Consider the following 22,864-nt stretch of genomic DNA (forward strand, 5'->3'; position numbering starts at 1 on the left):
AGATACCTGTAGCAGGTATTCTCCGAGGACAGCAGGCTGACCATTCCCACAACTGGGTCGTCATGAACATTTGCTAAATCACAGTAATTAGAAATCTAGAATCAAAGTAGAATAACAATTCATCTCATTCTTGTGTGTACAGCTTGTCATCTCTAAAATATATAGTAGTGAAAATAAGAAACAAAAGAATGGACTCAAATGCATTCGTTGAGGGACTGGTGTTTCAGATGTGATTTTTGAAGGTGTGGTATGGGAGGCTAAAGAGAAAGAGGTTTGCCTTGCAGAGGGTCATGGTAGGCAGATAAGGCGCTGAGGTGAACTCTAAAGAGTTTATTTATCGCATTTGTATCCCACATTTTCCCACTTATTTGCAGGCTCAATGTGGCTTACATACTGTAGTTTAGTTATGATATTGTCATTCCAGGAAATCAGATACAATTAGTAATGTGTAGAGAATAAGTAAGGGGAAGAAGAAGGAAGTGATTGGGCGGGTAAGTTTAGAAGCGGAGCCGACAGAACTTCTCCGAGTTCCTTGAGCACCTTCGGGTGTATCCAGGGCTTTTTTTTGAGGGGGTACTTGGGGGTACTGAGTACCGGCACCTTTTCCATTGCCTGCTAAAATTGACGCATGGTCCCCAAGTTTTAATGAAAGAGCTCAGGCTGTACACACCAATTCTGCCTTGTCATAGGTTCTGTGACTGGTTGCAGGGGGCCTGGCTATTGTGGGGAGGGTCCCTCAGTGATTACCCCCACCCCTGAAGGGTGGCCTAGCATTTGAAAAAGTGCACTGGGTGTATCCCATCAGGCCCCATTGCTCTGTCTACTTTTAGTTTGGCAAGCTCCTCACGAACACAGTCCTCCGTAAACGGGTCTTGGTCTACCATACATCCATCCCATTTAGCATTTGTTTTCTTCAGCTTTATCCTTATCATCTTCTACATATTTCTCTCCCTCAGCTTTTGAGCCTCACAATGCTATTATGGTACATCCTCCTGTCACTTACATATCTGAAAAAGGTCTTATCCTCCAATTTTACCATATTAGCTATCTTTTCTTCCATTTGCCTCTTTGCTTTCCAGCTTCTCTTCGCCTGTCTTCATCTTTCTGAGTCGTCTTATAGAGTAGTCTCTGGAGAGATTGGAGAAGATGTCAGTGGGCCCACACAGAAGGGGAAGAGTGCCTTGGCCATTTTCATGTGGAAGACCAGGACCTGGACTATGGTGAGAGCGATGTCCTGAGGTAGACGATTCTCTGTATCCTGCGCCTGCTGTCAGTTTGAAGTGCATAGGGTTTGTGCTGCCTGCTGCTTTCATGTTGTTTGCGCTTGCTCCAGCGCTGAGGAGAGCGTGAGGAGCAGTCAGTACTCTGGCAGAGGCTGTGCTCGAAGAGCTCACTCCTTTGTCTTTGCTCTGGGAGATAGATAGGGCATTGACGTAGCCTCTGTGTGAGCTTTAAGTCCTACCAGTGTGCCGGGCAGAGTCAGGTCTAGGGGCAGCTCCTGAGGATGTCAGAAGGCTGTCTGCCCTATGGCTGGGCTGAGGGGCAGTGATGGATGATGCTTTCGGGCTTCCTGATTTATTGGCATGCTGGAGGGTCGTGCCATGGAACGAGTGACAGCTGTCTGTGCTACAGCAGTGCTAGTGTCTATCTCTGCATCTGGAGGATCATGGCATAGGGTGGTGCACCACAGAGACAGCAGCTAATGTGGGAAGTAATGCTGCAGAACAATCAATAGTCGGGGAGTGTTCTTTGAAGAGAGGAACAGCGGTAAGTGCTTTGCCAGATGACAGTTTAGAGGGTGGAATGGCGGCAACAACTGAGCCTTGGGTTACAGTAAAAGGTTGTACCTGAGGCTGCTTAGGAGTGGAGGGTCCAAGAAAGCAAAGGGGCAGATGATCCGCAAACTCCAAGGTGGAAACTATAGAAAGCAGATCGTTAATAAACCAAAAGATATTTTATTGATATAACAAAGTTAAAATATGCATACAATAGCCCAACACAGGCCGTGTTTCGCCCAACTGGGCTGCTTCAGGGGCTATATAATAATTCTCCACTACCAAAACAGAAATATGCTGATGAGAGCAAATATACAGTCGATATCCTGAAAAAAATGTGCACATTTGGAGATAAGAGGCTGTTTGTATGACCTCAGGTCTATAACCAATTGTTTCTGCATTTCTGGATGAGCATATTTCTGTTTTGGTAGTGGAGAATTATTATATAGCCCCTGAAGCAGCCCAGTTGGGCGAAACACGGCCTGTGTTGGGCTATTGTATGCATATTTTAACTTTGTTATATCAATAAAATATCTCTTGGTTTATTAATGATCTGCTTTCTATAGTTTCCTGCTTAGGAGTGGAGGTCATTGCAGAGGTAGAGGCATGGTGTAGCTCGTTGATAATGTTTTGGAGCTCTTCAAGGCTCTGGGAGACATATAGAAGCATGTGGAGGAAGCAGACAAGTGATCAGGCCCCAGACAACAGACGCATGTGTGATGAGTGTTGGAAAGAGCCATATTTTTGGAGCACTGTGGACATTTTTTAGCACAGTTTCATAGGTTTGTCTTTGTTAGTCTTTTGGGTTTTCTTCTGTGGTTTATCATCTGCCGTGGTGAATTTTTAGGAACGATATTTGGAGAGGAGCAGAAATGCATTGGCAGGTTGAAACAGGCAGAAAAGACTGATGAAACTGGCAGTTACCTCTAGCTGGCTGAGGAGCAGGTCTGAACTGGCAGTGTCATGAGATGATGTCACCAATGTGTGGCTGCCTTATCCTACTTGTCCATGGAGAATTGTCAGTTATCAGACTTGACCGGAGAAATTTGCTCTTCCAATTGAGAACAGCCATGCATCACCCACTGAATCGACAAAGATATGTCAATCCTTTCTGTGTCTGTGTCCATATCATTAGAGCAGTGTTTCTCAACCCTTGAGGCACACCTTGGCCCATCATGCAAATCTATCTCATGCAGGGCTTTTTTTGAGGGGGTACTTGGGGGTACAGAGTACCGACACCTTTTCCATTGTCTGCTAAAATTGACCCATGGACCCCAAGTTTTAATAAAAGAGCTCAGGCTCTACACACCAATTCTGCCTTGTCATATATTCTGTGACTGGTTGCAGGGGGCCTGGCTATTAAGGGGTGGGTCCCTCAGTGATCACCCCACCCCTCAAGGGTGGCTTGGCACCTTTTTTGCTAGAAAAGACGCACTGATCTCATGCATGTTTTTTTTTTTGTTACATTTGTACCCCGCGCTTTCCCACTCATGGCAGGCTCAATGCGGCTTACATGGGGCAATGGAGGGTTAAGTAACTTGCCCAGAGTCACAAGGAGCTGCCTGTGCCTGAAGTGGGAATTGAACTCAGTTCCTCAGTTCCCCAGGACCAAAGTCCACCACCCTAACCACTAGGCCACTCCTGAAAACCTGATGGAACTAAGTGTGTCTCGAGGACTGGGTTCAGAAGCCCTGCCTTAGAGTAAATGTGCTCCAGCGCTGCGTACATCTAGTAGCGCTATAGAATTGCTAAGTAGTAGTAGTAAAGTCAACCCATGTGGATAGCCTGTGAACTTAACTGTAATTTGTTCCAACTTTTCAAGTTTATTTAATATTTGCTACCCTGCCCTATGGAAGCCATCACAGCAGTTGACAAACTAATATAGTGAAAGAAAATAAGGAGAAGATAAAAAGACAAAAATGAAATAAAGTAGTGGAAAGCTAAAAAATTCAAAAAAAAAAACCACACAGGGAAATCTTGCTGCTAAAGCAGAGTTGACGATGCATGCACAAATGGTTTGGTGGCACGCCAACACACCACATGCCATGCTGTCTGCAGCTTTGGCACTTTCCCTGGCGAATGCCCAGGCTTTGATGTGAGCAAATATCCCCTGCAGATTCCTTGGCATGGGGAATCTGGGATGGATAATTCTAGCAAGCTCATGGATTCACTGTTAATAGATTTTGGATTCAGTCTTATGGTAGTTGTAATTTCTGCTGTCACAACAGAGTGGAAGCTCCTTCCTTTTGAAACCAGGTTTACAGGATGTTATTTCTAATGTAAATATAAAGCTACAGAATTAGCTGAAGTATCTGAATCATGGAAACCAAGGGCATCTCATTGACAGACCTCAGATCATGTGTGATAGAAACATAGAATCATGACGGCAGATAAGAGCCAAATGGGCCATCCAGTCTGCCCTTCCTCAGTAACAACTAGCTCCTCCTTTTCCATGTGTGTGTCCCACAGTCCTCGTATGAACAACCTCCACCAGGAGGTCATTCCACACATCCACCACTCTTTCCGTGAAATAGTATTTTCTTAGATTCCTCCTGAGCCTATTTCCTCTTAACTTCATCCTATGCCCTCTCATTCCAGAGTTTCCCTTCATTTGGAAAAGGCTGACCTCCTGTGCATTAATGCCACTGAGGTATTTAATCGTCTTTATCATATCCCCTCTCTCCAGCCTCTCTTCCAGAGTATGCATGTTGAGGTCCACGAGCCTATCCCCATAATCAGGAATTCTACCCTGTTTTGCCATATTTGAGACAAAGACCATAGAAGTCCATCAAGCACTGGTCTTAATTCCCAAGTACTATTCCAGAGGTTGTGAATTTATTCCTTGGGACACACCCAGCCAATCAGGTTTTCAGGATATTCACAATGAATATACTTGAGATATATTTGCAATGTATGCAAATTTATCTCATACATATTCATTTTGCTATCCTGAAATCCTGACTGGCTGGGTGTGTCCCGAGGAATGGGTTGAGATCCATTGCTTTATTCATAGAAGGATCCTTTCTGTTTATTTATTTATTGGGATTTATGAAGAGATTCACTCAAGGCGGTATACAGTTTATCCCATACGTTTTTGAATTCTGTCACCCTTTTTGCCTCCACCACCTCCCCCTGGAGGGCATTTAAGGCATCCACCGCCCTCTCCGTGAAAAAGTACTTTTTTGATGTTATTGCTAAGTCTAGCATCCTGTAATCGCAATTCATGCTCTCTAGTTCTACCGTGTCCTTCTCTGGAAAAGATTTGCATGTATATTAATACCTTGCAAGTATTTAAACATGTATATCATATCTCCCCTATCCCTCCTTTCCTCTAGGGCAGGGGTGGCTAACCACGATCCTCAAGGGCCACAACCTAGTTGGGTTTTCAAGCTTTCCACAATGAATCTGCATGAGATTGATTTGCATGTACTGCTTCCATTGTATGCAAATAGATGGAACGTAGTTGGCCACCCATGCTTTGGGGTAAATATATTCAAGTCCTCAAGTCTCTTCTCGTACGTCTTTTGACGCAAATTCCAATTTTATCACTTTAACTGGGGCATTGACATTTCTTTTCTTCTGCTGGTTATACCACTTCCTAAGCAAGCCCATCCTTCTGGCTACGGCCACCTCCTTGTCACATTGTTTCATCACCTTGAAATCCTGAGACACTGTCATCCCAAAGTCCCTCTCCTCAAATGTGCTCTTCAGTCTCTCAACCCTTATCTCATGGGTTCCTACACCACAAATTCATCACTCTACACTTCTTTGCATTACATTTTAACTGCCAAACCTTAGATCAGTTAAAAATTTTGTAGGTTCCTTCTTATGTCTTCTGTCAGCTCTGTTGGATATTTTTATGTCATCCATAAAAAGAAAACCTTTCCTTCTAACCCTTTGGCAATGTCACTCATAAATATATTAAATAGAATCGGTCCCAGTACCGATCCCTGAGCCAGTCCACTATTCACCTTCCTTTCCTCCGAGTACACTCCATTCACCACCATCCTCTGCCATTTCTCAGTCATCCAGCTTCCAATCCAGTTCACCACCTTGAGTCCTAACTTCAGTCTGCTCGGCTTATTCAGGAGCCTTCTGTAAGAAATCATATCAAAGGTTTTGCTGAAATCAAAGCAGACTACGTCCAGCCAATTCTATGGTTACTCAGTCAAAGAAATCAGCTTTGTTTGGCATAATAGGAAGCAGAAAAGCCAATAAATGTTTAAAAAACTATCTAAAAAAGTTGTCTGGTCTCTTCAGAGTTGCCTGGTTACTCTTTAAAGCTATAGTAATTTCTTCCTCATTGACTAGCAAAGCTGGATAGTAAACCTATGCATAAGTACATCGCGAGGTTTCTCGAATCAAATGGACTGCAGGACCCAAGCCAGCATGGCTTCACTAGAGGTAGGTTGTGTCAGACAAATCTGATTGATTTCTTTGACTGGGTTACCAAATAGATGTGGGAGGGGTGCTAGATGTGGTATACTTGGATTTTAGCAAAGCATTTGACATGGTTCCGCACAGGAGACTGATAAATAAACTGAGTGTCCTTGATATGGGACCTAAAGTGACTGACTGGGTTAAAAACTGGTTAAATGGGAGGAGACAGAGGGTAGTGGTAAATGGAGCTTGCTCTGAAGAAAGGGATGTTATCAGTGGTGTGCAATAAGGGATCGGTTCTCGGGCTGGACCTTTTTAATATCTTTGTGTGTGATATTGCGGAAGGGCTGTCTGGTAAGGTTTGTCTTTTTATGGATGATACCAAACTCTGTAATAGGGTGGACACCCCGGAGGGTGTGGATGACATGAGGAAAGATCTAGCGAAGCTTGAAGACTGGTCTGATAATTGGCAACTAAAATTTAATGCTAAGAAATGCAGGGTCATGAACTTGGGTTACAATAATCCAAGGGAACGGTACAGTTTAGGGGATGAAGTGCTTCTGTGTATGAAAGAAGAACGGGACTTGGGGGTGGTTGTATCCGAAGATCATAAGGTGGCCAAGTGGGTAGAAAAGACGACAGTCAAAGCCAGAAGGATGCTTGGGTGCATAAAGAAAGGGATGACCAGCAGGAAAAAAGAGGTGATAGTGCTCTTGTATCTCTGGTGAGGCCCCGAGTACTGCATGCAATTCTGGAGACACACCTATAGAAAGATATAAACAGGATGGAGTCGGTCCAGAGGGTGTCTACCAATTGGTAAATAGTCTTTGTCATAAAAATATGGGGATAGGCTCATGGACCTCAACATGTATACGCTGGAAGAGAGGCAGAAGAGAGTGGATATGATAGAGACGATTAAATACCTCAGTGGCTTTAATATACAGGAGTTGAGCCTTTTTCAAATGATGGAAAACTCTAGAATGGGAGGGCATAGGATGAAGATAAGAGGAAATAGGCTTAGCAGGAATCTAAGGAAATACCCTTTCACGGAAAGGGGGGTAGATGCGTGGAATGGCCTCCCGGTGGACGTCGGGAAGGCCATGACTGTGTCGGAACTTAAGAAAGCCTGGGACAGACACATGGGATCCGTTTGGAAAAGGAGGAGCTAGTTGTTACTGAGGAAGGGCAGAGTGGATAGGCCTTTAGGCCTTTATCTGCCATCATGTTTCTAAGCTGAAGAGCCCTAACCTCTTTAGCCTTTCCTCATACGAGAGGAGTTCCATCACCTTTATCATTTTGGTCACTCTTTGGTCGCTCTTCTTTGAACCTTTTCTAATTCTACCACATCTTTTTTGAGATATGGCAACTAGAATTGAACACAATACTCAAGGTGGGTTCGCACCATGGAGTGATAGAGCGGTATTATAATATTTTTGGCCTTATTTTGTATCCTTCTCCTAATAATTCCTAGCATCCAGTTTATTTTTTTTGGTCGCCGCCACTGCACACTGGGCAGAAGATTTCAGCGTATTATCTACAATGACACCTAGACCTTTTTTTCTTGAGTGCTGACTCCTAAGGTGGACCTTGGCATCAGGTAACTATGATTCAGGATTATTCTTTCCAACGTGCATCACTTTGCTTTTATCCACATTAATTTCATCTGTCATTTGGATACCAAGTCTTCCCGTTTCCTAAGGCTCAACTGGAGCATTCGGCATACACTCTCATCACCCCATAATCCCCAATAATACTAAGAAGCCACTTTTTCGACTAAATTTGGAATTTATTAAGGCCGCAGCCAGGCACTTAAAACTCTATTACACATAATGCAACTTAACATGTTACCGTAATACATAACTTCTTATAACTTGGCAAATTCAAGCCCTGGGGTGTACAGCTTTACTTCATGGTGCGCCCCAATCCGCTGCCGGTGGGGCCGTCTGAGCACACTCACCGCCGACCTGTGCTTTCTTATAGCACCCGATGACTATGGTGTATCCCGTTTAAGGATACGCCCCGGATAAGTTCTTGGCCTCCTGGCCGTCCAAGCCAGGAGACAAGCCATATCCCCACAGAATTAACTGTAAACCTGCCCCACCTTCAGGCATAACATTGTACTTCGTATTGCACTTAATATTTGGGCAATTATTCATAACATAACAGTGTTCTGTGCTCACTTGCTGTGTACCACCAGAGTCCCCGGATAATCACCGCCACGCCCCGCTCCAGCTGCGACAACCTCCTCTAGTGGGAGGGTGGGCCGGGTCAGCTCCTTTCACCAACCTCTCCTTCCAGCTGCTGACGAATCCCTACGTCAGCAACCCTACTTTATATCCCCCTACTTCCCCTCCCACCCTTCCTTACCTTAACCCTTTCCTTGCTCTCCAGCCTCAAAACCCTTTCCCTTCTACCTTAACCCTCGTTAGCCCTCAGCTCAGTTGTGATCGGCCTCTCCCTAACAGGCCGGCCTCTTTCTTTCCTGCAATTTTTGCATGTGTTTTAACAACTTTGAATACTTTTGTGTCATCTGCAAATTTAATCACCTCACTCGTCGTTCCGTTTTCCGGATCATGTATAAATATGTTAACTAGCACCAGTCCCAGTACTGATTTCTGTGGCACTCCACTACTTACCCTCCTCCATCGAGAGAAATGGACAGAAAACAGAGGGTGGCCATTTTTCTCGACGGAGGAGGGTAAGTAGTGGAGTGCCACAGAAATCAGTACTGGGACTGGTGCTAGTTAACATATTTACTAGGAATTGGTTTATTAGGAATTATTAATTATTTATTAGGAATTGGTTGTTGGACAGAAAACAGAGGGTGGCCAACAACCAATTCCTAATGCACAGAAGGCAACTGCCTCCTATCCTATGACTTTTTAATTTTCTCACAAGTCTCTCATGAGGAACTTTGTGAAAAGCTTTCTGAAAATGTAGATACACTACATCAACCTACTGCCACCAAACTCTCTCAAATTTTCATAAATCCTCCTACCCTTCCTTCAGTTTCCAGAGGCTTCTGCACTATTCCCCTTAGTTCTGTACCTCTCTGGGAGCTTCTAGTGAGCATGTGACAGACAGGGCCGCCGAGAGACTGGGCCGGGCCTGGGGCAAGGCTGCCCCCAGGGTCCCGCCCCTGCCACCCTGCCCCCTGAGGTTGCTGCCGCCGCTCCCCCTCCACCCCCCCTGAGGTCGCCTCAGCCACTGCTCCCCCTCCACCCCCCCGAGGTCGCCACCACCGCTCCCCCCTCCATCCGCCACCGGGCCGGGCCCCCTGCATTGAAATCAGTCTCACCTCCGTGAAAGCAGCGCTGCAGGCAACAGAACGCGTCCCTTCAGCCCTCCTTCCCTCCTTGTGTCCCGCCCTCACGGAAGTTACGTGAGACGAGGTCAGGACACAGGGAGGGAATGAAGCCCGAAGGGAGGCATTCTGCTGCCTGCAGCACTGCTTTCATGGAGGTGAGACTGCGATTTCAATGCAGGGGGCAGACAGTCGATGACGGACAGTGGGTGGGACTGCGGCGCCCGGGCCCGGGGAATTTTGTCCCTCCTGCCCCCCCCTCTCGGCGGCTATGGTGACAGGTGTCAGAAAACAGCAAGTTCACAGAGAGGCCACAGCAGAAGATGGCTCCAAGTTGTCTATCTGATCAGAGATAGAAGCCTAGAAATGACTGCTGGAATCAAATGCAGGCAGCCTCTTCCTATTGGTTGTCAGGGTTGCCCTAGGCCAGCAATGGAAGCACTAACTTTAATGAACTGAATGAACTATGCACAGCACAGAGAAGTCATACAGCACAAACTGCTGTTGAAATTCTCACAAATGTTACATGTGTTAAACCATGCATCAGCAGCTGAACAAAATGGGAGCATCAACACATATCATAAATATAAAGAAACACTGTCCATGTCAGGTCATCTAATCAACTCAGCATTACTTACCTGTGGTCCCTCATCTCTATCTGTGGCAAATTCCTTGGACCTGATATTCAAAGGATTTATGCTCCTAACTTTTAGAACCTTGATTTCTGCTGGTTCTAGCACCACATTTAATACCCAAAGCTTTCATACCCTCCCCCCACATTTGCCATGATTCAGCAGTAGTGATCTGAACGGGAACGGAGTTTGCGTCAGTGGGCATAGCCAGACCCAGTATTTGGATGGGCCCAGAGTTAACTTAGACAGACCCTTCTACACCATGTCACACCCCCCGCCCCCCCCTCCGGACATCTAAAAAAATGTAGGATTTTTTTCCACCTACCTCATTAACATCTCTCTTCCTCTGCAGCGTCTCTGCATCTGCCTTCCCACTGCTGAACCCCGTCCTTCCCCAGTGTACCTTACAGCTGTCCCCAGCGCCTGCAGTGATCCATTCTTGCTGCCTGCGCCAACCCCAAAGGCTTCCATCGGCCGGATCCTGCCAGACAGAAATGACATCAGCAAGGGCGGGACCTGGCTGATGGAAGCCTATGGGGTCACCGGTGATGTCTGTAAGGTAGACCGGGGAGGGATGGGGTTCAGCGATGGGTGGGAACATTGTGGGGTACCGTGGAGGAGGAGAGATGTTGTGGGGTTCCACAACTGGGTGGGCCTGTGTCCACCCAGGGCCCACCCATATCTATGTGGATTAATGTGGATATGCCACTGGTTTGCGGGAATCCCCTCTAGGGCTGTGAGGAACAGAAGCAGCTGTGTGGGGTTCCCGTAGGGACGGAAGAAGTTCCTGCAGGGTTCCCGTGAAAGCGTAAGCTGAACCTGTGCCAACCTCTCACCTACCAAGTTCTTTGAGTGCCACCTGCTCCTCCTTAGAAAGTCCTACATTAACCCTCTCTGCTCCCAAGCTGATGAGCAGGCTTCAGCTCTGACACAGGTACGAGCATCATAGATCACCTGACCTATTGAAGTATGCAAGTGGCAACCTATCAGCACATAGTGCCAGCGAATCAGAGACGAGACTTACGCGTGCGCACCAGAGTCTTTAATATGCATTTCTTCCTTGCCCGCAGTGCTGCGGCTCGAACCCAGAGACTGAGAGAGCCGACTGGAATATTTTAAGGTACCATTAAATTCTTGCGGGGATGAGTGGGGACGAGTTAAATTCTTGCAGGGATGGGTTAAATTCTTGTGTTGCCAGGTAAGATTTCTGTCCCCATGTAACTGGCTATTCTGCAGCTGTATTTCATTTCAGGGTTGCAGGTGCAGGGAAGATCTGTTCTTGTGTGGTTTCAGGACTCGGAAAATACGAGGTATGTAAAGCAATATGGAGACGGGAACTATAGCAGAACAAAGGCCTTAATTTCAGATTTCTTCTCCCAGGCTGCCCACACGAATAAATTAATCAGAGTATATTTTTGAAGCTATCGTAGGAATAAAGAGGCAGGCATAGCAGGGGCGAGCTGAGGAGCAGTGACTTGATTTCCATTCCTGGGCTGGGATCCTGCCTGGCTAAGTACTGCTGGCACTTGTCCATCTTAATTACTCTTTTCACACCCACAGCACTGCCAAGATGGCCACATGCAAAGTTAATCCACCTGTTCTTCCTTTTCTACAGCAAAGAATGAATTAAAGTTTTTAACTAGAGAAAAATCTGATCCAAAGTGAACTTAAAAAATAAGCCTCAGAATGTTTTTTTTTTTTTTTAACAGTTTTGTAGATTTGAAGGTAGCAGAGTACGAAGGCTCGTGAAACACTGTTCAGGGCACAGGGAGGCAATGCCAGGGCAGTGTGAAGGGTACAGGGTGAGAGACTAACAGGACAGCGTGAGGGATCAGAGGGGCAGGTCACGGAAGAGAAGAAAGCTGGCGGTTCCTTCAGGGACTGGAAAGGCTTAACCTATGGCGGATAGGTGCCATTTTCTTTGAAAATCTGTTTGGGGGAGTGACCACTCCCCCTGCGCCCCACCTAGCTACACCACTGGGATCAGCAGGGCAGTGTGAGGGGTGAAGTGTTATAGTTTGAGGCAGAGGCAAGGCAGTGTGATGAGAGAAATGTTAAAGTATTACAGTGTGAGGGATAGATTATTGCGTTGGAGGGTCGCAACCTTCCATCATTGCTCTTATTTCTAAGATAAGGGCCCTCAGCCTGGTGTACAGCACAGCTTACTTGAACTTGCTGCTGGTTTGCTCCTGCTGCACCTACAACCTGTCCCTGCCTGATCCAGTTGGCACCAGAGTGCCATCAGGGAGAACCAAGCTGGTGTAGCACTTTTACTGGTCCAGATGTTGCTGGTGAAATGCCCTCTGGTTTGGCCAGCTGTGCTTGGAGTTTATTATATAGGTTGGGGTTCGTCTGCCTACTGAAATTTTTGTGGAAGGGCACCTGGCAATTGTGGATTAAGAGGTACAGCAGCCGCTTAAAGCCCTCATTCTCCACAACCTGCAGGGACTTGTCATCCAGGGCCGGTTTCAATGGTGTCTTTCTCTTGCCATGGGACAGTGATGCCAAAACTCATGCTATGTCCTGCATGATGACCTTCTGCTACCTCAGTGGGGAAAGACAGAGACTTAGAAGACAGACTTGAACTGTTCCGTGGCTGCTACTTGGAATGCACCATGGAGTCTGTAGCTTAGACTCAGTGCCCTCCCCTTATACCAGCTAGAATGGGTGAAGTTTGTGCAAATGATGCACCAGTTCAGTCTTATGGCATCACCTATCAGTTTTCCGCCACTGATGGCCTTCTGGCAGCCGATGCACACACTGTAAGATGCTTCCAAACCTCGGATATTTAATGAGATCTCCTCTCTGAATCCACGGAGGCTGCTGCTGATGGAATTTGGACTGAGATGAAACCAGAAATCCACCTCACTCTCTACTACCTGCTCTTCCTGGGGTACTGATAAAAAAATGTCCTGCCTTCTGTGGCTGCTCATCACTTTTTACATTTATTGCTAGTATATTCAACCCTCATCTTCTATAAACTGAATTTATTTTCATTCTGGAAATCCCTCTTGTGAAGATTAATCTACTACAAACACTTCTAAATAGGTAGTAGTTACTGCACTCTTAAATCTGGCTTCAACTGCTGCAGGTCTCCTCCCCTCCCCCTCTTCTGCCATCCTTTACCACATTTGCCTTCTTTTTCACCTGGAGATGGGAACAGATCACTGGTGTTTCACATTTTCACTGGAACCTGTGTCTGCAGCTATTACCTTTCCTCCTCCGCTTCACACCTTTCACACACCTACCCTTTGTAAGCATTGATGTACTTCAATGAAAGAGAATCCATTTCTAATGTGTTCATTGTGCAATGTATTGGGATTGGACACAGTGCACACATCACGCCTGGTATTAGAATAGAGAATCAATGACAGTGTAGCACAACCAGCCACTTCTGTACAGCCATGTAGCACGCCAGACTTCAAGTGGTGTGACTCTTACAGCCACAAAGTGAATCAGCATACGTGTGCCCTGCCCCATCCCTGTCCTTTCTCTGCCAGTCCTGTTCCATTTACACTTTGTTCAGTATCACGTCTCTCACTGTATCTGAAGGTGGCTCATCTTCAGCTTCAAAAAAAAAAAAAAGGCAGATGATAAAAACAAACTCAACAATCTGTGTGTTTTTCAGCCTGCAGCACAGTCTCGCTCTCCTCTGTCAGTACAAACAACCTCAGTGCATCAGTTCCTCTCTACCGCAGCCTTGTGTGTGCTATTTTGGTTCTGTCTGATTTTATTTTTCACCTTTTTTTTTAAAACTCTAGAGCCAGCAGCTTCTAACAATATACATTTTCTCTATTAAACCAAGAGAAAAGAGACACAATGGTGTTGATTTTCAGGGACAGCAGGACACCTTTTTGGTAGGTTGGAGCCAGCTCCATCCCAATTCCACTCAGATTAGCACGTAGTAATCTTACATACAGGTTTAATGTATATCATATGTAAGGTAATTCTGTAAAAGGTGGTTGCCTATATTTGACTAGTTTATAAAGATACAATGAGCATCTGTGTCTTCATAAAATATTAGTACTACTACTACTACTTATCATTTCTATAGCGCTACTAGACGTACGCAGCGCTGTACACTTGAACATGAAGAGACAGTCCCTGCTCCACAGAGCTTACAATCTAATTAGGACAGACAGTCAGGACAAATAATGGATAAGGACAAAGGGTAGCAAGATTCCGGAATCCCAAACACTACTACTACTTATCATTTCTATAGCGCTACTAGACGTACGCAGCGCTCTACACTTGAACATGAAGAGACAGTCCCTGCTCCACAGAGCTTACAATCTAATTAGGACAGACAGGACAAATAATGGATAAGGACAAAGGGTAGCAAGATTCCGGAATCCCAAACACTACTACTACTTATCATTTCTATAGCGCTACTAGACGTACGCAGCGCTCTACACTTGAACATGAAGAGACAGTCCCTGCTCCACAGAGCTTACAATCTAATTAGGACAGACAGGACAAATAATGGATAAGGACAAAGGGTAGCAAGATTCCGGAATCCCAAACACTACTACTACTTATCATTTCTATAGCGCTACTAGACGTACGCAGCGCTCTACACTTGAACATGAAGAGACAGTCCCTGCTCCACAGAGCTTACAATCTAATTAGGACAGACAGGACAAATAATGGATAAGGACAAAGGGTAGCAAGATTCCGGAATCCCAAACACTACTACTACTTATCATTTCTATAGCGCTACTAGACGTACGCAGCGCTCTACACTTGAACATGAAGAGACAGTCCCTGCTCCACAGAGCTTACAATCTAATTAGAACAGACAGGACAAATAATGGATAAGGACAAAGGGTAGCAAGATTCCGGAATCCCAAACACTACTACTACTTATCATTTCTATAGCGCTACTAGACGTACGCAGCGCTCTACACTTGAACATGAGAGACAGTCCCTGCTCCACAGAGCTTACAATCTAATTAGGACAGACAGGACAAATAATGGATAAGGACAAAGGGTAGCAAGATTCCGGAATCCCAAACACTACTACTACTTATCTTTTCTATAGCGCTACTAGACGTACGCAGCGCTCTACACTTGAACATGAAGAGACAGTCCCTGCTCCACAGAGCTTACAATCTAATTAGGACAGACAGTCAGGACAAATAATGGATAAGGACAAAGGGTAGCAAGATTCCGGAATCCCAAACACTACTACTACTTATCTTTTCTATAGCGCTACTAGACGTACGCAGCGCTCTACACTTGAACATGAAGTACACATCCGGCAGAAATCTTGAGTTAAATGAACCTGTCCCCAAACACATCAACATCCACGTTGGATAAATGTACATGCATTCTTGCTTTTGTGTCTACTTCTAATTTTGGGATCTGTGGCCGGAGGATGTTGCCAAGGTGACCAACACAACAAGACTCAAATGAGGGTTGGACACGTTCTTGGAGGAAAAGTGCTAAAAAAATATTAACCAGTTTGACTTGGGAAAGCTATTGCTGATCCCTGGAAATGAACTATGGGAAATAGATGTAGCTTTTCTCATCTGCCAAGTATTTGTAAACTCGAGTAGACTGGCCACTGTAAGAGACGGGACGTTGGACTAGATGGACCTTTGTTTGACTCAGCAAAGTTTTTCTTATGTACAATTCAATGTGCAAAAAATTTCTATTTAAGTTCTGTCACATCAGTAACAGTAACACTAGCTGACTCTACTGCCAGACACTGCAGGAAATAACACAAAACTTTGTAAATGGATGCTCCAAATATTCTAAAACACCAGGACACCTCCAGCTAGAAAAAGAGAATGTTATGTCCCTGCTGTGACTCCCACCCCAACTTCCTGATGAACTCATCACTCTGATGCCTCTGTGGGATGGTGTCCTGCCTTCTTCCGTCGGCTGCGTGTCAACCTTCTAGGGTGCACGTGTACACCACAGCCCGCTGTTTATAGGGCTAACAGCAGGCAACCATGCAGCTGCACTGGGAGTGACGTCATGGGCCAGGGCACATTTAAGGAAGGCCCAGACCCTCCTCCTGTGCCTTCGCAACAGGTCTTCATCAGATCTCCTGTTCCTGCCTTGGCCTCATGTGTCTTCCTGTTCTAGTTGTGCCTTGCCTTGACTCCAAGTTTATTTATTTATAGCATTTATACCCCGCTCTTTCCCACTTGATAGCAGGCTCAGTGCGGCTTACAAGCTATGGTACAAAGTATCACAGAGATAACACAAAGTATGGTACAAGGTATGGTACAAAGTATCACATAGATATATAAAGTATGATACAAAGTATCAAGAGATGTTCAAGTTAAAAGAGTAGAGACAATGGGGAGAGATGTGGGGGAGAGGATTGGAGTATGGGTAGTGCTGGTGGTGTGGAATTAGGTTCGAGAATTAAGTTGGGTTGTTTGGGTAAGCTTGTTTGAAGAGGTAAGTTTTCAGCAGCTTTTGGAAGGGTAGGTGTTCATTGGTTGTTCGGATGTGTCGTGGTATTGCATTCCAGAGTTGGCTGCCTATAACGGAGAAGTTGGATGCATAGTAGGTAGGTAATACAGTCGCGGAACCAGGCAAGGCAGTTGGAAATAGTGGGCTGGGTGAGGCCTGTGTTGAATGCTAGCACCGCCTGGAAGGTGCCATGGCCAGAAAGATGAGGAAGATGGACAGGCATGGGATTATTCCTGCATGTCCTGGGCTGGAGGAGGGGTTGTAGCTTGTGACAGAGGTGCTGTATGGTGGCCCTATCGAAGCAGAACCTAGTGGCCTAGGAAGCAGGTGTGGGACCTGAAGATTCTGTGATAGGGATATTTCCTTTGGGGCCTCCCCTCCAAACTCTCCTCCACCTCAAGCAAGGCATAGTTGGCACACATCCACAATGTAAAGCATTCAATGCATCCATGATTGGCGTGCAATTGTCCCACCACCACAGGTACTAACCGCTGACTGCAGAAACACCACTGTGCACACCTCCACCTACTGCACCACAGGAGAAACTGCACCAGCACACAGTTGTGAGACAAACACACACCAGCTCCCAGCTGCAGCACAGAGCACTCACTATCTCAGCAACAGCACACAGCCCTCACACAAACAGCAGCATGACAGAGCAGCATGTGGCTCTTGCGGTAATTTCATTTTTGGTGCACATCCAATATGCGTGTCTGAAAAATATTTTTTATTTTTGGGAGCGCGTAATGGACGTCTGCCAAGTGGCATTTGACGTGCGTAGGTCATTACCACACAGATTCTTTATTGCTAGGTCAATGGCCGGTGGTAAGGTCTCAGACCCAAAATGGACACGCGGAAATTTTGATTTTGCTGCATGTCCATTTTTGGCAAAAAAAGGTCTTTTTTTATAGGCCGAAAACCCGCACCTACACTACTGCAAGCCATTTTCAGCACACCTTAGTAAAAGGACCCCTAAGTCTGCATAATTTTTGTTGCACACATATTTGGAAGAATATCTTCTGAGCTGTATTCATAGTAACATTCCAAGCATCCACTACTCTCTCTGTGAAAAAATACTTCCTGACATTTTTCTTGAGTCTGCCCCCCTTCAATCTCATTTCATGTCCTCTCGTTTTCTTTTTGTACGTTTGGGAAGCTCGCCAGGTGCCCTTGGCCTGGATTGGCCGCTGTCGTGGACAGGATGCTGGGCTCGATGGACCCTTGGTCTTTTCCCAGTGTGGCATTACTTATGTACTTATTCTTTGGGCCAATTGATTCAAACATAGTAATATAGTAAATGACGGCAGATAAAGACCTGTATGGTCCATCCAGTCTGCCCAACAAGATACTCATTTTACATGGTATAAGTACATAAGTACATAAGTACATAAGTAGTGCCATACTGGGAAAGACCAAAGGTCCATCTAGCCCAGCATCCTGTCACCGACAGTGGCCAATCCAGGTCAAGGGCACCTGGCACGCTCCCCAAACGTAAAAACATTCCAGACAAGTTATACCTAAAAATGAGGAATTTTTCCAGTCCATTTAATAGCGGTCTATGGACTTGTCCTTTAGGAATCTATCTAACCCCTTTTTAAACTCCGTCAAGCTAACCGCCCGTACCACGTTCTCCGGCAATGAATTCCAGAGTCTAATTACACGTTGGGTGAAGAAAAATTTTCTCCGATTCGTTTTAAATTTACCACACTGTAGCTTCAACTCATGCCCTCTAGTCCTAGTATTTTTGGATAGCGTGAACAGTCGCTTCACATCCACCCGATCCATTCCACTCATTATTTTATACACTTCTATCATATCTCCCCTCAGCCGTCTCTTCTCCAAGCTGAAAAGCCCTAGCCTTCTCAGCCTCTCTTCATAGGAAAGTCGTCCCATCCCCACTATCATTTTCGTCGCCCTTCGCTGTACCTTTTCCAATTCTACTATATCTTTTTTGAGATACGGAGACCAGTACTGAACACAATACTCCAGGTGCGGTCGCACCATGGAGCGATACAACGGCATTATAACATCCGCACACCTGGACTCCATACCCTTCCTAATAACACCCAACATTCTATTCGCTTTCCTAGCCGCAGCAGCACACTGAGCAGAAGGTTTCAGCGTATCATCGACGACGACACCCAGATCCCTTTCTTGATCCGTAACTCCTAACGCGGAACCTTGCAAGACGTAGCTATAATTCGGGTTCCTCTTACCCACATGCATCACTTTGCACTTGTCAACATTGAACTTCATCTGCCACTTGCACGCCCATTCTCCCAGTCTCGCAAGGTCCTCCTGTAATCGTTCACATTCCTCCTGCGACTTGACGACCCTGAATAATTTTGTGTCATCGGCGAATTTAATTACCTCACTAGTTATTCCCATCTCTAGGTCATTTATAAATACATTAAAAAGCAACGGACCCAGCACAGACCCCTGCGGGACCCCACTAACTACCCTCCTCCACTGAGAATACTGGCCACGCAATCCTACTCTCTGCTTCCTATCTTTCAACCAGTTCTTAATCCATAATAATACCCTACCTCCGATTCCATGACTCTGCAATTTCTTCAGGAGTCTTTCGTGCGGCACTTTGTCAAACGCCTTCTGAAAATCCAGATATACAATATCAACCGGCTCCCCATTGTCCACATGTTTGCTTACCCCCTCAAAAAAAATGCATTAGATTGGTGAGGCAAGACTTCCCTTCACTAAATCCGTGCTGACTTTGTCTCATCAGTCCATGTTTTTGTATATGCTCTGCAATTTTATTCTTAATAATAGCCTCCACCATCTTGCCCGGCACCGACGTCAGACTCACCGGTCTATAATTTCCCGGATCTCCTCTGGAACCTTTCTTAAAAATCGGAGTAACATTGGCTACCCTCCAGTCTTCCGGTATTACACTCGATTTTAGGGACAGATTGCATATTTCTAACAGTAGCTCCGCAAGTTCATTTTTTAGTTCTATTAATACTCTGGGATGAATACCATCAGGTCCCGGTGATTTACTACTCTTCAGCTTGCTGAACTGACCCATTACATCCTCCAAGGTTACAGAGAATTTGTTTAGTTTCTCCGACTCCCCCGCTTCAAATATTCTTTCCGGCACCGGTGTCCCCCCCAAATCCTCCTCGGTGAAGACCGAAGCAAAGAATTCATTTAATTTCTCCGCTACGGCTTTGTCCTCCTTGATCGCCCCTTTAACACCATTTTCGTCCAGCGGCCCAACCGACTCTTTGGCCGGTTTCCTGCTTTTAATGTATCTAAAAAGTTTTTACTATGTATTTTTGCTTCCAACGCTAATTTCTTCTCAAAGTCCTTTTTTGCCCTCCTTATCTCCGCTTTGCATTTGGCTTGGCATTCCTTATGATCTATCCTGTTACTTTCAGTTGGTTCTCTTCTCCACTTTCTGAAGGATTGTTTTTTGGCTCTAATGATTTCCTTTATCTTACTGTTTAGCCACGCCGGCTGACGTTAGTCTTTTTTCCCTTTTTTCTAATACGTGGAATATATTTGTCCTGAACCTCCAGGATGGTGTTTTTAAACAGCATCCACGCCTGATGCAAGTTTTTTACTCTGCGAGCTGCTCCTTTCAGTCTTTTTTTCACCATTTTTCTCATTTTGTCGTAATCACCTTTTCTATAGTTAAACGCTAGCGTACTTGATTTCCTAGTTTCACTTCCTTCAATGCCAATATCAAAACCGATCATATTATGATCACTGTTATCAAGCGGCCCTCGTATCGTTACCCCCTGCACTAGATCATGAGCACCACTAAGGACTAAGTCTAGTATTTTTCCTTCTCTTGTCGGCTCCTGAACTAGCTGTTCCATGAAGCTGTCCTTGATTTCATCAAGAAATCTTATGTCCCTTGCGTGTACAGATGTTACATTACCCCAGTCTATATGCGGGTAATTGAAATCCCCCATTATTATTGTGTTGCCCAGTTTGTTTGCGTCCCTGATTTCCTTTAACATTTCCGCATCCGTCTGTTCGTCCTGGCCAGGCGGACGGTAGTACACTCCTATCACTATCCTTTTCCCCTTTGCACATGGAATTTCAATCCACAGTGATTCCAAGGAGTGTTTTGCTTCCTGCAGAATTTTCAATCTATTTGATTCAAGGCTCTCGTTAATATACAATGCTACCCCTCCACCAATCCGATTCACCCTATCACTACGATATAATTTGTACCCCGGTATGACAGTGTCCCACTGGTTATCCTCCTTCCACCAGGTCTCAGAGATGCCTATTATATCTAATTTTTCATTTAGTGCAATATATTCTAACTCCCCCATCTTATTTCTTAGGCTCCTGGCATTCGCATATAGACATTTCAAACTATGTTTGTTGTTCCTAAGTACATCATGCTTAGTACTTGACAGTATTAATTGGCAATCTTTTGTCTGATTTTTATTGTTATTTAAAGATACCCGATCTACTACAATCTCTTTTGCAACCTCACTATCAGGATACTCTATCTTCCCTGTTATGGTGATATCTTTGAAAGATACCTTATCCCGAACCATGCTCTTTTGAGCGACTGTCGGCCTTCCCCCCATTTCTAGTTTAAAAGCTGCTCTATCTCCTTCTTAAACGCCGATGCCAGCAGCCTGGTCCCACTCTGGTTAAGATGGAGCCCATCCTTTCGGAATAGGCTCCCCCTTCCCCAGAATGTTGCCCAGTTCCTAACAAATCTAAAGCCCTCCTCCCTGCACCATCGTCTCATCCACGCATTGAGACTCTGGAGCTCTGCCTGTCTCTTGGGCCCTGCGCGTGGCACAGGTAGCATTTCAGAAAATGCTACCCTGGAGGATCTGGATTTCAGCTTTCTACCTAAGAGCCTAAATTTTGCTTCCAGAACCTCTCTCCCACATTTTCCTATGTCATTGGTACCCACATGTACCAAGACAGCGGACTCCTCCCCAGCACTATCTAGAATCCTATCTAGGTGACACGTGAGGTCCGCCACCTTCGCACCAGGCAGGCAAGTCACCAGGCGATCCTCACGTCCACCAGCCACCCAGCTATCTATATGCCTAATGATCGAATCACCAAGTACAACAGCTGTCCTAACCTTTCCCTCCCGGGCAACATTTGGAGATATATCCTCGGTGCGAAAGGATAATACATCCCCTGGTGGGCAGGTCCTGGCTACAGGAGTACTTCCTACTTCACCAGGGTGATGCTCTCCTTCTAGGAGACCTCCCTCCTCCAAGGTAGCACAGGGGCTACCTGACTGGAGGTGGGACTTCTCTACAACATCCCTGTAGGTCTCCTCTATGTACCTCTCTGTCTCCCTCAGCTCCATCAAGTCTGCTACTCTAGCCTCAAGGGAACGGACACGTTCTCTGAGAGCTAGGAGCTCTTTGCATCGGGCACACACATATGACACCTCACCAATTGGGAGATAATCATACATGTGACACTCAATGCAAAAGACTGGATAGCACCCCTCTCGCTGCTGGACTGCTGACTCCATCTTAGTGTTTTTTGAGTTTTTCCGTAATTTAAAACTTGCTAAAGTATTAAGGATATCAGCCTATCACTAACTTACAGTTCCTCCTTTAAACCCCAATCTTCAAGTTCCGAAAGCACAAGCAAAATTTGTTCACTTACCAGAGAAATATCCTCTTCTCCCAGAACTTATTAAAAGGAAAGCTTTCGCACGCCGTTAGGCGCGCGGCACCTTGAGCAGAGGCCCCGAGTGGATCGGAACGGACCTGGGAGTCACTCTGGCGAAGGCTCCGAGGATATGCAGATGAGCTGCAAGTCCTCCACGGCACCTGAGAAGGCAACCGGTGGGAGAGCTGGGCACCTCTCAACCAAGAAAAGGCTTACCAGGGGTTAGGCCGAAGCCAGCATTCCTCCCCCTGAGGGTCACCTGATCCTGGCTAAGAAGTACCTGGTAGCTCTGGGTAGGTGGAGCGAAAGCCCTGGGTAACTGTGGCGAAGGCCCTGGGAAGGTCGGGGTGGATTTGGGAGTCACCCCGGATGCAGCTGTGAGGATATGCAGAACGCTGCAAGTCCTCCACAGCACCTGGTAGGAGCACTGTGCACCTTGAGCAGAGGCCCCGAGTGGATCGGAACGGACCTGGGAGTCACTCTGGCGAAGGCTCCGAGGATATGCAGATGAGCTGCAAGTCCTCCACGGCACCTGAGAAGGCAACCGGTGGGAGAGCTGGGCACCTCTCAACCAAGAAAAGGCTTACCAGGGGTTAGGCCGAAGCCAGCATTCCTCCCCCTGAGGGTCACCTGATCCTGGCTAAGAAGTATGTAATACTTTATATGTATATCCGAGTTTGATTTGTCCCTGCATTTCTCAGGGCACAGACCGT

The 22,864-nt window shown here is 45.9% G+C and overlaps 1 long non-coding RNA gene across 1 annotated transcript; it reads right to left on the reverse strand.

Moving 5' to 3' along the window:
- Positions 1–4,690: 4,690 nt before the first annotated feature.
- On the reverse strand, positions 4,691–21,980 carry LOC115462740. The gene is made up of 3 exons (XR_003940944.1): positions 21,970–21,980; positions 17,010–17,015; positions 4,691–4,776 (listed from the first exon to the last, which is right to left on the reverse strand). It is a non-coding gene; the product is annotated as an uncharacterized LOC115462740 (long non-coding RNA).
- Positions 21,981–22,864: the final 884 nt, after the last annotated feature.

This window comes from Microcaecilia unicolor, chromosome 2, assembly GCF_901765095.1.
Source record: "Microcaecilia unicolor chromosome 2, aMicUni1.1, whole genome shotgun sequence".
Classification (NCBI taxonomy): domain Eukaryota; kingdom Metazoa; phylum Chordata; class Amphibia; order Gymnophiona; family Siphonopidae; genus Microcaecilia; species Microcaecilia unicolor.